The sequence below is a fragment of the Malania oleifera genome, chromosome 11 (assembly GCF_029873635.1).
Source record: "Malania oleifera isolate guangnan ecotype guangnan chromosome 11, ASM2987363v1, whole genome shotgun sequence".
NCBI lineage: Eukaryota > Viridiplantae > Streptophyta > Magnoliopsida > Santalales > Ximeniaceae > Malania > Malania oleifera.
In genome coordinates this window covers 54,232,709-54,249,524 of record NC_080427.1, presented here as the reverse complement: position 1 = coordinate 54,249,524, position 16,816 = coordinate 54,232,709, and positions in this window count along the sequence as shown.

The following is a 16,816-nucleotide window of genomic DNA, read 5'->3' as shown; positions in this document are numbered from 1 at the left end:
AACCTCATTAAATAATTGCGGATATTTCTGCCTTATATGTTCCTCAAGCTCCCAAGAAGTTTCTTCTATTGCATGATTTCTCCACAAAACTTTCACTAGAGAAATCTTCTTATTACTTAATTCCTGCTCTTCCTTGTCCAGAATTTGTACTGGTACCTCCTTATAAACTAGTGAATCACTGAACTCTAATTCACCATAACTAATTACATGAGAAGGGTCTGGGATGTATTTTCTCAACATGGAGACATGATATACGTTGTGTATCCTGGACAACACAGGTGGTAAAGCTAGCCTGTAAGCAACCAGCCCCACTTTCTCTAGAATCTCGAATGGGCCAATGAACCTAGGGTTAAGTTTATCTTTCCTTCCAAATCTCATGACCCCTTTAACGGGACTACTTTCAAAAACACATGATCACTGATATCAAACTCTAATTTCCTGCTGCGGTTATCGGCGTAACTCTTCTGTCGACTCTGAGCCGCACTAATTCTATCTCTAATGAGCCGAACCTTATCATATGCTTACTGTACTAACTCTGATCCCACAACTCAACGTTCTCCCGCTTCATCCTAGTATAGAGGAGAATGGCACCTTCTACCATAAAGCGCCTCAAACGGTGTCATACCAATGTTGGCTTGATAACTGTTATTGTACGCAAACTCCACTAGCGGCATAAACTGGGTCCAACTACCCCCATAGCCTAGCACGCATGCTCGAAGCATATCTTCTAATATCTGAATCGTCCTTTCAGTCTGCCCGTCTTACTGAGAATGGAACATCATGCTAAAAGATAACTAAAACCCTAGATCTTCCTACAAGCTCCTCCAAAATTGGGACATAAAACGCAGGTCTTGATCTGACACTATAAATACAGACACGCCATGAGAACGGACTATCTCCTGAATATAAATCTTTGCCAGTCTGTTAATTGAGTAGCGGATCTTTATAGGAAGGAAATTGGTGGTTTTGGTCAAACGATCTACAATCACCTATATTGCATTCTGGTCATGCAATGCCGATGGCAGCCCTGAAACAAAATCCATAGATATATGATCTCATTTCCACTCTAGGATAAAAGGTGCTGCAACTGGCCTGCCGGCCTTTGTGCTCAGCCTTTACCTGCTGGCACGTCAAACACTGTGCTACATACTCGATAATCTCCTTCTTCATACCACTCCACTAATAAGACTCTCACAGATCCATATACATTTTTCTACTGCTGGAATTAACTATGTATAAAGATCTGTGAGCCTTTTCTAAGATGGTCTTTCTAATATCAGCATCGGCAGGAACACATAATCTAGAATGGAACCATAAAGCTCCGTCATCTGTAATACAAAATTCCTCTTGCTGTCCACCTTGTACTCTGACCATACCTCTGCTAATTCTGGATCCTCCTTCTGAGTAGTTTTAATCCTTTCCTATAGAGTAAGCTACACCACTAAACTAGCAATACATGCCTGAGTATCACTTTCAACCAAATCTATGTTGAGCTACACCACTAAACTGGCAATACATGCCTGAGGATCACTTTCAACCAAATCTATGTTGACCAGATCCATCATAATCGGATACTGAATCTTCATAACTGTCAGCGCTGGTCCCACAGACTTCCTGCTCTAGGCATCAGCTACCACGTTTGCTTTTATTGGGTGATAACTGATAGTACAATCAAAATATTTAATAAGCTCCAACCACTGCCTCATGTTCAGTTCCTTTTGAGTAAAAAAGTACTTTAAACTCTTATAATCGGAGAAGATTTCGCATCGCTCACCATACAAGTAATGCCCCCAAATCTTCAATGTATGTACTACCGCAGCCAATTCAAGATCATGGGTAGGGTAGTTCTTTTCATACTCTTTCAATTGCCTGGAAGCATACGCTACCATCCTACCATACTGCATCAATACACAACAAAGTCCCTTCAAGGACGCATCATTGTAAATAACATAACCCTCAGCCCCTGACGGGATGATCAACACTGGTGCCGTGACAAGCCTTTGCTTCAATTCCTGGAAGCTCTACTTACAGCTGTCATCCCATTCAAACCTAATGTTCTTCTTAGTCAATCGTGTCAAAGGCCCTGATAACACTGAGAATCCTTCAACAAAACGACGGTAATAACCAACTAGCCCCAAGAAACTCCTAATCTCATGGACGTTCTTCGATCTAGCTCAATTCACTACCACATCAATTTTACTAGGATTCAAAGAAATTCTATCCCCTGAGATGACATGCCCTAAAAACACAACCTTCTCGAGTCAGAATTCACATTTGCTCAACTTGGCGTACAACTTCTTCTCCCTGAGTGTCTCTAAAACCTGTCTTAAATGTGTTTCATGCTCCTCATAGCTCCTAGAATAGACCAGTACATCATCAATAAAAACAACAACAAACTGGTCAAAATATTAGTGGAAGATTCTATTCATCAAGTCCATAAATACAGCAGGAGCATTCGTCATATCCAACGGCATAACTAGGAATTCATAATGCTCATACCTAATCCTGAAGGCTGTCTTCGAGACGTCTTCTGCCCTTACCTTCACTTGATGGTAGCTTGATCTGAGGTCAATCTTAGAATACACTTGTGTACCCTGGAGCTGATCAAATAAATCATCTATACGGGGTAGAGGATACTTGTTCTTGATTGTCACCTTATTAATTTTCCTATAATCTATACACATCCTTATGAACTCGTCTTCCTTCTTCATAAATAATACTGGAGCTCCCCACGGAGATACACTAGGCCATATAAAACCTTTATCAAGCAAATCTTGAAACTGATTCTTTAATTCTGCCAACTCTGTTGGCGTCATTTGGTAAGGTACTTTAGAGATCGGCGCTATACTTGGAAGCAGATTAATAGGAAAATCTATCTCATGATCAGGTGGCAAGCTTGGTAGCTCATATGGAAACACATGTGTAAACTCTTTTACTAATGGCATACTAGTGAGCTTCAATTCATTCCCTGACATTTCCTTCACAAAGGCCACAAATCCCTGACAACTACTTAGGAGCAATTTCCTCTCCTGAATAGCTGAAACTAACTAAGGCAGGGATTGCACTCGCGACCCCATAAACCTGAATTCTGGTCTTCCTGGAGGTCTGAAAATCACGTCTAGCACTATTAGATCAGCAGACAAAATTTTTCCCTCAATATCAACTGAACAGCCCCGGAGCACTCTACTGCACCTCACCACTAACCCTGTCGGGGTAGTTACTAACAGTTCCGTGTCCAACAACTGTGTTTCTGCCCTACATAATCTAGTACACTCCATAGACACGAACGAGTGTGTGGCTCCTATCAAATAATACAATAACTTTAAATGAAAACATATAAATCACACCTGTCACCACATCGCTGTCTGTCTCAGCATCTCTAGACATCAAACCATAAACCCTTGCTGGAGCCACATTCCTTTGCTGGCCACCACGGGACTCCTGGTAGCCTCCCCTGTATGGTCTAGGAGCAGGTGCGGTATCCGATGGTGTTGGGCAATCTCACACTAGATATCCCTGTCTACCGTAGCGATACCAGACAGATCTCCCCACTCGACACTCTCCCAAGTGTCTCTTCCCACAAGTTTGATAGACAGGAAAATTTTGCACCACCCGAACCTCACGCCCTCCAGTCTTCTACCTCTATCCTCTGCCATAGTTTCCTCTCCTGCACTGACCCTGCCTAGCTCCCTACTAGAAGCCTGAAGGCATAGATCTCTTCTATTGTCCCTGCTCCTCTGCATCCATATGCTCACTAGCCTTGGCCAAGGCTGCTCTGTCGACTAACTTAGCAAAGTCATGTATCTTCGGCACTACCACCTACTTGTATATGCCACGCCTCAATCCTCTTTCAAATTATCTCGCCTTCTTTATTTCATTAGGAACAATATACAGAGCAAAGCAAGAAAGCTCTATAAACTGCACTGCATACTACTAGACTAACTATTGTCCTTGTTTCAAATTCAAGAACTCTTCCACTTTAGCTTCCCAAACAGTGGCTGGGAAATATCTGTCAAAGAATAATTCTTTAAATCGGTCCCATGTCATAGCTATCGGTGTCGCCCTCTGCTGCTTCAGAAGTCTCACAATAGTCCACCACCTCTCAGCCTCTCCTGTCAGTTTATAGGTGGCGAAGAGAACCCTTTGCTCCTTCGTACACTGTAATACTACCAAAACTTTCTCGATCTCCTGCATCCAATTCTTGGTGGCTATAGGATCAACTCCTCCTGAAAATACCATAGTATTCATTTTAATAAACTTCTCTATCATACACCCATGGCCTGCAGATGGGCCTCCCTGCTCTCTCGAGATCCTAGCGATCTTAGCCATAACCTGTTGAGCCACACTGCGTAATACCACATCAGAATCAGCCCCTTCTGCACTCGAGGGCCCTGCTCTATCACTACCGCTCGCATGTGCACTACCTCCTTAAAGGTCCATCCTGAAAAACAATATCATGATTTAGGGACCCTATCCTTATAACTTACACATCTAACCAAAATCCCCTATCTTGACATCCTTATCTTATTTCAGGATCCAGTCCTACACTATAGAAACACAACTCGGCAATAGTTTACTATGGTTTTTTTTAAAATCGTTACCCCAGGAAAGACATAGAAACCACCACGGAAGTCTTGCCTTTAGATTGTAGAACAAAACCTTAAATTCATTTCCTATACTTTGGTATCATTTCTACTACACTCTAAAGTCTATAGAACCTAACAACCTAGGCTCTGATACCACACTGTAACAACCTAGCTAATTTACCATAATTTTTTTCCATAATAATATCCAATATAATAATCCTAATAGATCATAATTAACCTCGACCCATGGGTATTAGGGATATACCTGAAATACAATATAGATGCCTAAGCAACAGGAAACGTAAAATCATATATATATCAAATTACCAACCAATACAATACTAGAGTTTTACCACAACTATCATATACATACACGTATCCCAAAACAACCAAAAGTGGCCTAGGGTCACCACCCAAAACTCTGTCTGCCCTAGTAAAATGACTTACCTTTCAGATAGGGTAGAATAGTTGAGCCCTAACGTTGTGGTACTCTATCCGCTCTTCTATCTGGGACTCCTGAAATATTTATATAGCTGGGGTGAGAAACCTCTCAGTAAGGGAAATAAACTAATATCAGTGTGTGGCAACATAAGTATTTTTTTGTAATACATATAACAATACATAAATCATACTTGATAAAACTATCTGTAACATATCTGGGAAAAACATATTTTATCATAACATGGTATAACATACTGAATTTCTATACATATAGATCATCTCATATAATTGTACATGGAAAATACCATGGATGGATAATTGATTGGTGTCATGTCTTACCCCCACATGATTGGGTTGTGCGGCCTAAAGGCAAGACCTAGCAATGGCTGGCCGACCGTGCTAGATAAACATAAGTCTGTAAGTACGATGGGTCTACCCCTTCTAGTCTAGACACCAAATGGATGCGTGCACTACAATAAACCACACCGACTGCCGATCTGCCACTACCCCCTACGGCAAGCGGTAGCCTTAACATAACCATCATCGTGGTCATATAGCTACAATACCGTGCTTCGTGAAAGCCTAAACCAAGCCAAATAGGTTCTGATAACACATAATATATTCCCAAATAATGATATATGGCTATTTCATAATAATATCTGTCATGTTTATATCTTCATAAAACTTTACATAAAATATCATATAAAATTCACAACCCTTACATCGGCATCTTGTATCTTGTAAATCACAACCCTTATACCGGTATAACATATCATAAAAACCTTCGGCCCTTACCCTAGTATTTCATATAAAACCTTGGCCTTTACGCCGGCATATCATATAGAATCCTTGGCCCTTACGCCGCAATATCATATGAATTCCTTGGTTTGAAAAATCCCTATATCAAACATTTTCCTAAAAGCAGTAATAACATACTTATTTTGTAAACATAATATTTCATCATCATAATTTCCATGGTAAACATTACCTATGCCACACAAAAGAGGTAATAATCATATTTCTAATCAACGACATTATTTCCAACATAATTCTACAATATACATATTTATATGAAATTAAATGCTATAAAATAGTATATACATTTTCATGAAATCCTAACTTAATTTATCCCCTTACCTGACTACTGGAAAGCCCCTAAGATGACTAGTCTTGCACCTGCAGGGTTCCCCATTCAACACCCTGAAAACAACATCGCCCTGAACAAAACTTCAGTATTTTTCAAATGCTACCTTTTCTACAACTATAGGAAAGTCTAATACTCAACATAAAGTCTTACCCTAAACTTAGGATAGAGTCCAAGGTAGTCCCACCAATGATCTACTCCAGCAAACTTGAAAAGAACTTCCCCAGGAGTAACGTGGTGGCTTCGGATCGTCGATCCAGTGAAGAATTGACTCAAAATCTTAGAGAGAAGGAAGAGAGGATGAATGGGAGAGAGAGAGAGAGAGAGAGAGAGATAATTTGATTTGGTTGAAAAATCTACATTGAATTTGAGTTTAGGGTTGTTTATACACATGCACTCATCGACAGAACACGTCACCTCGTTGATAAGGCCACGAATGAAATTTGTTGACGTATGCTCATTTCTCATCGACAAAATTCAAAGCTGAAAAATAGCCCCTTGGAAACCTCTCGTCAACGAGAAACATGTCCCCGTCGACGATCCTAATAAGCCACTTTGTCGACAAACGCTTCGCCTTCGTCGACAAGGACCTGGTGTGACCCCCTTTACAATTTCCTTTTTTCCCCTCTTTTATCATTTAAATACCATAATTCTTCGGGTCTCTACATGTTTCATCATTCAAATGGGGGCTTCCTAAGAAGGAAGTGAGGCTAATGATAAGGAAGACATGGAAGAAGAGCATTACAGAAGATGAAGAAAGAAATGAAGAGGAAGACGAAAGGAATGAAGAAGAAAAAGAAGATCATCCTGATGATGAAAGCTAATGTTTTTGTACTTAAAAACTTCAATTGTAACTTTTTGCATGTATTTGGTACTTTGAATGTCAAACATTGAGTATGGTTGCTATGCTTGTAATTATTTCTTATGACCAGATTCTTTCCCTTTGTTTTGAATGATGTCCAAAGGGGGAGAGATTGTGAAAAGCAAAGATGTTATATTGAGTATATGGAATATTTATAATATAGAATACTTATATTGAGTATATGGAATATTTATGATGAGTATACCTGCATATTGATTGCGCATGTTGAACAATGGTTAAGCTTTATGATGAGTTATGTTGAGTCCATTATTTGCATATTGAATATCTTTGACTTTGACTTTGAGCATATTGAACATTTCCACATACTAAATGTATTTCATGTCACATGCTAAAAAATTGAAAGAATGCTTATAGTAAGGGGGGAGCTTTTTCAAAGGAATCCTCATCTTTGTTCCTCATTTTTCATTATCAAAAAGGGGGAGATTGTTGGCCTAACTAGGCTTTTCAATCTTATTTTCATGATAATAAATGAAGGATATTTTAACATGTGTTGTTGATTGATTTCAGGATTAAGTAAAACTACACTCATGTTTGTCATGGAAGCAAGCTGGAAATCAAAGTCAATCAAATGAAAACTTCTCAGAGTATTGAAGCAATAAAAGACAAATGAAAAGCTTAAAGGCTAAGTGGGACTTGAAGTCAAGCTGAACCTCAAGATACTTGAAGACTTAGTGCTTAATGAGTTCTAGTTTAGAAAGTCATTTGTAAGTACTTCAATTAAATATCATTTAGAAATATGAAACTCTTTAAGATACAAAGACTTAGAGACCAGTTCTTGAAAAACCCTTGAAAATGATTTTGAAAAGTAATATTTGAGTCTTTAAAAAAAACTAGAGTTTAAAAATCAAAAATGAAAATATTTGAAAAAAAATGGACTTGCCAGCCGACTAACCAGAACACACTAAGATTTGCTAGCCGACTGACAAACACAAAGAATGAATAAACCTGCTCAACCGACTAATAGTTTGAACTAGGATTAGTCCGCTGACTGACAACCTGGTCTGTCTAGCCGACTGATCATTTTGAACGTGGTTAAGTCAGCCGACTGACAATTTATTGAAATTAATTTTTGGACAGTCAGAATGCTGTCAGCTGCCTGTCCATCCAACTGACCTACACAAAATTGACCTAGTCGAGTGAGTCAGCCGACTGACTCTACGGAGATTTTGAAATTAGAACTTAACGAGAAGATTTTCAAATTTAATTTTAGGATTTCAAATCTTTTGCAAAGTTAACCAAACACTCCAAGTCAACTTGGTAAATAAGGAAACTCTTTCACAAAAAACTCTATAAATACCTCTTTAGCTCAATGAATTCAATCGCTCAAGCAATACAAGCATCCTACTTTCATATTCTCTTAAATCCATACTTGCTAACATTCTTGCTGGGAGAACTCTACGAAATTATTGATTGATCAAAAGTCTCGGTTCTGATTTGCAACTAAGTTTTCTCTATCTCTAAGAAAGAACCTTCAGTGATATCTAAATCTTGAGCTTCATATTGTCTATTTAGTATTCGTTTTGAAGTATATTAAGTGCTTTAACTTGTACAAATTTGCTTTGTTTTGAGAGTGTTCTTGTACACAGATTCTTATTCCTATCTAGTAGTTCTTTGACGATTCAAGGTTGATTTGGATCATTGGACCAAGTGTGGGTTGTCGCTTGAGGAGGTTTCTCTTTCTGAAAAAGTGGTTTTTGTAACTGTTTTATTCCACTCGGAAAGTAACGGTACTGTGGAATCCTTAGGTGGTTTGCCTAAGGCGAGGACGTAGGCTGGAGATAAGTGGAACCTCATAAAAACCCGGTGTCACTCTCTTTCCCTTACTCTCTTTAAATTCCAACAAAAATATAAACTATGTGGATGTTTTAATTTTCTTAATCATAAAAACTACGTACATTGAAAATTAAATAAACCAAAGTTTAAGTTGACTAATATATTTTGCGGAAACCTCAAAGGGAGTACGTTGATTTGTTAACACCCAAATACAAATTAACTAAGAGTTTATTTAAATTCTGAGTTGGTTGGGATTTGCATTCAAGAAATAAATTACATTCTCTACAGGGCTTACATAAATATCCATAGGGGTGTATAAGAATTCTTACTAAAAGCTGAATTTGCCAAAGTGCTGCATCTTGATTGAATTATTGGTTGTTTAATTGGTTACTTGGTTGGTGTGAGGTTGTAGATTGAATATTGGTTTTAGAATTGCTTGTTCATTTAAGTTTTTGTTGTGTAATTGATTAAATCAGAAAAGTTGTGTGTTTAATAAAACAAGGAATTCAAGAATTTGTATAAAGGGAATAATAAATTTTTTTCATAACCCAATTCACCCCCCCCCCTTCTTGGGATAACTACTTCACTTTCAATTGGTATCAGAGACAAATTATAGTAAATCTTAACAAGAAGCTATAGAAAGATCTAGATGACACAAATAAGAGTAACTTCCTTTGGTGAGGGTCAATCCTCAACTAGACCACCCATATTTTGTGGACTAAACTACATCTTTTGGAAACAACATATGAGAATCTACCTTCAAACAATGGATTGGAAGACATGGAAGGTTGTCACAAATGGTAACTTAATCCCTACTAAACTAGTGGATGGAAAAGAAGTACCCAAGGAAGAAAAGGAAATGACCGAAACATATCACAAAATGCTGTAAGTTAACTCTAGTGCAAGAAATGCCCTATATTGTGCACTTGATGCTAATGAATTCAATAGAGTAATGACATGTAAAATAGCAAAAGAAATTTGGGATAAATTAGAAGAACCTACGAAGGCACCGTAGATGTTAAAGACAATAGGATTGATATGTTGACTAGTGAATACGAGCCCTTTAGGATGAATTCCGATGAAACCATCACAAGCATGTACACTAGGTTCACACATATTATAAACTCACTAAATGCCTTACGGAATACATATTCCACCTATGAAATGATTCGCAAAATTCTAAGAGCACTTCCACCTATTTGGGAACCAAAAGCCACGGCCATAACGGAAGGTAAAAACCTCAAAACAACCTCATTAGATGAACTCATAGGATCACTTCTAACCTATGAAATGGCTATGAAAGATAGAAACACTAAAAATAAAAGTAAGAAATCTATAACTCTAAAAGTCTCAAAAGAATATTCAAGTGAAGAAGATAATGACTCCAATGAATTAGACGCTAAAGAATTAGCTTTCATAAGTAAAAGACTTGAAAAATTCTTAAAAAGAAATAAGAAATTCACTAGAAATTTCATAGGGTCAAAAACTAAAAAAGATGAAAATAGTAAAAAGGAATACAAGAGCAAAAATGAACCTCCCATTTGTTATCACCATAAAAAGGTCGGACACATCAAGTCGAACTACCCTCAACTCAAGAAGGAAAAGAAGAAAAAGAAGCCTGCAATGAAAGCAACATGGGATGGCACAAGTTCAAGTGAATCGGAGAGCGAATCCAGTGAGCAAGAAATGGCAAACATATGCTTCATGGAACACAACGAAGAGGTAAACTCTTACTACTCCTTCTAGGAAGATTCGTGTGATGAATCATGTAATGATTCATGTGAAAGTATGTCCTCCTATAAAGAACTTCAAGCTGAATTATTCTCTCTTCATAATAAGTTTATCAAAGTCTTAAAAAGGAACATAACCTTGAAACAACAAAATGAATCACTTAGAAATCAGCTTGAATCTTCAAAAATTATTGAAAAAAAAAATACTTAAAAATTAATGAGCTTGAGAAGAAAGTAAATGACATGTCTAAAAAATTAGCAAAGTCTCAAGTGATTGAAGATGGCAAGAAAGAGCTAGAAATAAATGATCTTAAAACTCAATTCAAGATAAGGAAAAGATTATTTACAACTTTACTAGAGGTAAAGAAAACTTTGAAAAAAATGGTAGGACAACAAATGATGGCTAACAATAGAGAAGGAATTGGTTACAATGGAACACCAAACAAAAGAAAGAAAAACTTATTCATGAGATATTTTGTAAAGCAATCTAAACACTATCCAAGTACTTCATCCACAAACATTCATGAGCATACTACTTGCTACATGTGTAAAAATAAAGGACTTATAATGTTTAATTGTCCACTCAAGAAAAAATACATCAAAGTAAAAAATGAATGGACGATAAACACTAAAACTAGACAAGACTCAAAAAGAGTTAAGAAAGTTTGGGTTATAAAAGTAACAATATAAATCCTTTCTTGTAGGTTTGCTTTAGGTCCACTCCATCTAAAGAAAAATGGTACTTGGACAGCGGATGTTCAAAACATATGATGGAAGATAAATCAAAGTTCCCTCACTCAAAAGGATGAAGAATATGTAACCTTCGGTGAAAACGCAAAAGACAAAATTATTGGAATTGGTAAAATAGGTAAAGATTCATCACTCACTATTGATGATGTTTTGCTAGTAGATGGTCTAAAGCATAATCTATTAAGTATTAGTCAACTTAGTGACAAAGGATTTGAAATAATATTTAAGAAAGACAAATGTATAATACAAAATTCTAAGGATCATAAGATACTATTCACAACACATAGAATGAATAATGTGTATTGCATAAACCTTGATAGCCTGATTTCTCAAGATATAACTTTTTTGGCTGCCATGAGTGAAAATGGTTGGCTTTGGCATAGAAGATTAGGACATGCTAGCATGGACCTTATATTTAAACTTTCTAAAAAGATTTTAGTAAAGGGCTTGCTTAATACTAAGTTTATCAAAGATAAAATTTGTGATGCTTGCCAACTAGAAAAACAAATCAAGACAAGTTTTAAAAAGAAGAAACAAATATCAACTAATAGACCCCTAGAACTCATACACATAGATTTATTTGGACCTTCTAGAACTCAAAGCTTAGGAGGAAAACAATATGCCTTCGTGATTGTTGATAACTACTCTAGATACACATGGTTATTGTTTTTAGTTAACAAAGATGAAACTTGTGATTTGTTAATAACTCAATGCAAGAAACTTCAAAATGAGAAATGTTACAATGTTTCAAACCTAAGAAGTGACTATGGAAGAGTGTTTAAAAATAAATATGTTGAAAATTTTTGCAATGATCATGGAATAAGTCATAATTTTTCAAAACCTAAAACCCCACAACAAAATGGAGTTGTTGAGAGGAAAAATAGAACTCTTCAAGAAATGACAAGAACTATGCTAAATGAAAATAACTTACCCAAGTATTTTTGGGCCGAAATTGTAAATACAGCTTGCTATGTAATTAATAGGGTTTCTATTAGAATAAGCCTAAATAAGACACCTTATGAATTATGGAAAGGAAGAAGGCCTAACATAACTTACTTCCATGTTTTTGGGTGTAAGTGTTTTGTTCTCAACAACAAAGATGACTTAGGAAAATTTGATGCTAAATCGAATGAAGGAATTTTCCTAGGATATTTTACAAATAGTAAGGCCTATAGGATCTATAACAAAAGAACACTAAACATCATTAAATCAATTCATGTAAACTTTGATGAATCAAACCCTTTTACAAAATAAGTCAAAAATGAAGAAAATGATGATATTTTAAAAAAGACAGATGATCTAGAAATCAAGGAAAAAAAAAAGAAGAAAATGAAGAAACCTCAAGAGATAAACCTATAGAAAACCTTGAATTACCAAGAGAATGGAAGTATGTAAGAAATCACCCTCAAGATCAAATTATAGGTGAACCATCTAGAGGTGTAACTACTAGATCTTCTTTAAAGAATCTATGTAATCAATATGCATTCCTATCTCAAGATGAACCTAAAAATGTTGAAGAAACCCTTAAAGATGACTCTTGGATAATTGCTATCCAAGAAGAATTAAATCAATTTGAAATAAGTAAAGTATGACAATTAGTACCCAAACCTGGAAATCATTCGATCATTGGAACTAAATGGGTATTTAGAAACAAAAAGGATGAAAATGGTATGGTTATTAGAAACAAAGCTAGACTTGTAACTAAAGGGTATAACCAAGAAGAAGGGATAGACTATGATGAAACCTTTGCCCCTGTAGCAAGAATGGAAGCTATAAGAATGTCATTAGCTTATGCATCCTACAAAGAATTTAAGTTATACCAAATGAATGTTAAAAGTGTCTTCTTAAATGGGTATATCAATGAAAAGGTATATGTTGAACAACCCCCCGGATTCGAAGATATAGAAAATCCTGATTATGTGTTTAGACTAACGGACTCACTCGAAAAATAAGCATCTCGGAAGCTATCCCAAGTGTAGGAGTTACGTCGTACAATATTCAGCCTAAGGGCTAGATCGTCTCCTCAGGGAATGTGTTTTAATCTCAAAGTTTACATTCGTCCAATCGAAAATAAAAAGGTACTAAACTCAGTTCAGATTCAGGTTTTTCAAGATTGTTTAGATTCTTTTTGACCAATTAAAATAACATGCAATTTAAATCCTAAAACAAATGCACACTGAAGTAATGAGCAAAAATTGAAACCCTAATCTACTCAAGGAAATACCGAAACATGTGTTAACTAAAGATGGTAATTTAGAACATGGAATTAAAAACACACAATGGAAACTCAATCATTCAAAAATGCACATTAAAAACCGAACCTTTAATCAAATCACGAACTTGAACCAAACGCAACACAAAACTAAATAACATGTAACTAAATACTAAATACATAATTAAATAAACTTCAACTTCTTCCATAAAGCATAAATAAAAAAAATAACATTTAACTAACATAAAAGAAGAAGAAGAAGAAGAAGAGAGAGAGAGAGAGAGAGAGAGAGAGAGAGAGAGAGAGATAGAGAGAGAGAGAGAGAGAGAGAGAGAGAGAGAGAGAGGGAGAGAAACATTAAAGTTCAAACTTTTCTTCAACATTAATAAATCAATATCTCAATCTTAGAAAGCAAAGAAAAGAAAATATAAAGAAAAAGAGAGAGAGAGACAGACAGAGTCGTGGGCTGTTGAGGGTGGCTGTGTGTTGGTGGCTTCTCGGGTGGAGTTGCAGAGTCGCAGCAAGAGGGTGGTTATGCTGATGCTGCAGCAGGGGGAAAGCTACTCGGATGGTGGTGCTCTGCTGATGTGCGGTTGCTCTGTTGGAGCTCTCAGCTAGCAGAGGTTGGAGTGGCTCACGGTTAGGAGAGTTGCAGCGGGCAGAGTTGGCCATGGAGCTGGTGTGCTGGGTTGCTGCTGCAGGTTCTGGAAGGTGGCCGGAACAGCAGCTATAGAGGTTGGAGTGGTCGAGGACTAAAAGGAGAACAGAGGTTAGGGAAGGAGTTAGAAGCAAGGAGAGGGACAAGCTGAGAGAAAACAGAGAGTAGGGAAAGAGATTGAGATAGAAACAGAGGGGAGACATAGAAGAGAATTTATGGAGGAAGAGAGTGAAGCTAAGGAAGCAAGGAAGAGAACTAAGAAGAAGAAAAAAAAAAAAAAAGAGAATGAAGAGAGAGCAAAGGGTTTTGGTGCGGGAGCACACGGAAGAAGGGGGAGAAACTAGGATTAAATAGAAGAGGGCTTTGCCCTAGACCCGGCTAACCCACAAACCGACCTGGCCATGCATAGCCGAGTCACATCAAGGCTTTAGTTTATATTTTTTTTTTTCTTTTTTTCTTCATTTTTGCTCTCCAAGATCACGGCTAAGTTTGACCTTCCTGGAGCCCGTTTTTCTCAAAACTCAAAACACAAAAGTTAAAGATAATCCTTTTCTCTTTCTCTAAAAATTTGAATTGTCTCGATTAGAGCTCAGACGAAAAAGTTATGCCCTAATTACAAATAGGTGCTGATTTGGTTCGCTGACTCACTCGAAAAATGAGCAGCTCGAAAGCTATCCCAAGTATAGGAGTTCTGTCGTATAATATTAAGCCCAAGAGCTAGATCGTCTCCTCAGGGAATGCGTTTAATCTCAGATTTTACGTTCTTCCAATCAAAATTAAAAATACACTGAACTCAGTTCAGATTCGGGTTTTTCAAGATGGTTCAATTTCACTTTTGATGAATTAAATGACACATAATTTAAAACCCTAAACTAACATGCACTAAATAAAAGAAAATAAGAATAGAAACCCTACGTCTACTTAAGGAAATACCTAAACACGCATTATTAAAGATGGCAACTACAAATAAGGAATTAAAACATACAAAGGAAACTCAATCAAACACACACACGCGCAATAAAAATCAAATCTTTAATATGGATCAATAATTCAAACCAAGAACTCGAACAAAAATGTAAACACATAAAAAATCTAAACTTTGAATGATATCGAAAAATTAAAATATGAACTTTAACAAAACTGAAAAATATGAACTTTGATGAAACTGACCCTAACTAAACTGAACCTCAAAAGAAAAATTAAAACTTGGAAAACTTCAAAACAAAACAATATTTTTTTTATATTTTATTTTTTTCCTTTTTTATTTTAAAATTACCCGGACCTTAAAATAATTAAATACTACGAATTAAATTCCTTGTTAAACTACTTGAGTAAAATAATTAATTGGAACATACTAACACTAAAATAAAACTTTAAATAACCATTCAAGAATCCAATTTTTTCTACTAAAAAAATTCAATCTACAACTATTCTTCATAGAATAAAATGAAAGAAAATAAAAAAAGAGAGAGAGAGAGAGAGAGAGAGAGAGAGAGAGAGAGAGAGCGCTAGAGAGAGAGACAAAAAACAGAAACAAAGCTGCTGGGCAGAGGGTCGGGGCTGGCTTATCTGGTGCAGAGGAGCTCGAAGGAGGCTGCTGGTATTGCTGCTGCTGGTGTGGGGTTCGGCTGATGGTGTTGCTGTGCTCGGGCTGTGCTGGCATGGAAGCAAGGCTGCTTCCCGCGGAAGAAGGCCAGCTGCTGTTCTTTGGAGCATGGAACAGAAGTGGCTAGAGGATCTGTTGCTGCCGGAGTGAGGGTGCTGCAAAGGATGGAGGGTTGTGGAGCAGCTCGGGTCTATGGACTGTGCAGCAGCTCGTGGAGGCTCATGGGTGGTTTGCTGATTCAAGTACAACAGAGAGGCTGGAGGTTGGGCAAGAGAAAGCAGAGAAATTGGAGAGAAGAGAAGAAGGAGGGCAAGGAAGAATAAGAGAGAAGAGATAGGGAGCAAAGCAGAAATGAAAAGAACAAATAAAACAAACTAAAGAAGAAGAAGAAGAAGAAGAAGAAAAGGAGAATGGGGAGCCCCGGGGGCTGCCTACGTAGGGGGAAGAAATAGGAGAGCTTAAATAGGAGGCATTGGGTGCCCTAGACCTGGATAGCACTGACCTGATCCGTTTGGAAAGGGTTGACCCGACAACTTGATTTTTTCATTTTTTTTCATTCTCTATTCATCGCAAATCTGACTCTTCTGGAGCCTGTAACTCACAAAACTCAAAACACAAAAGTTGTAGATAATCATTTCCTCTTTTTCCAGAAATTTGAATCGTCTCGATCGGAGATCGGATAGAAAAGTTATGCATGAAATACAAACAAGTGTTGGTTTTGGTTCCTAGGAATTTTCCTGCGACAAAAAATTACTAAAACTTCATAAATAATGCAATAAAATTCAAGAATGATGATTTTAACACTTTATTAAAATATTGGACAATTTTATAAATTTAATTAAAAATATAAACCGTAAAGTTTGGGTTAAGTTGCCCAATTATGCAGTTTTGACGCGTAATCACACCCCCCAACTAACGTTTTGCTAGTCTCTAGCAAATGACGTGAATGAATTTCAGGGTGGTGTCTACAACTGCATACTCCGGTGATCATGAAATCAATGCACATGTGACATAACTATACCACTTCACATAC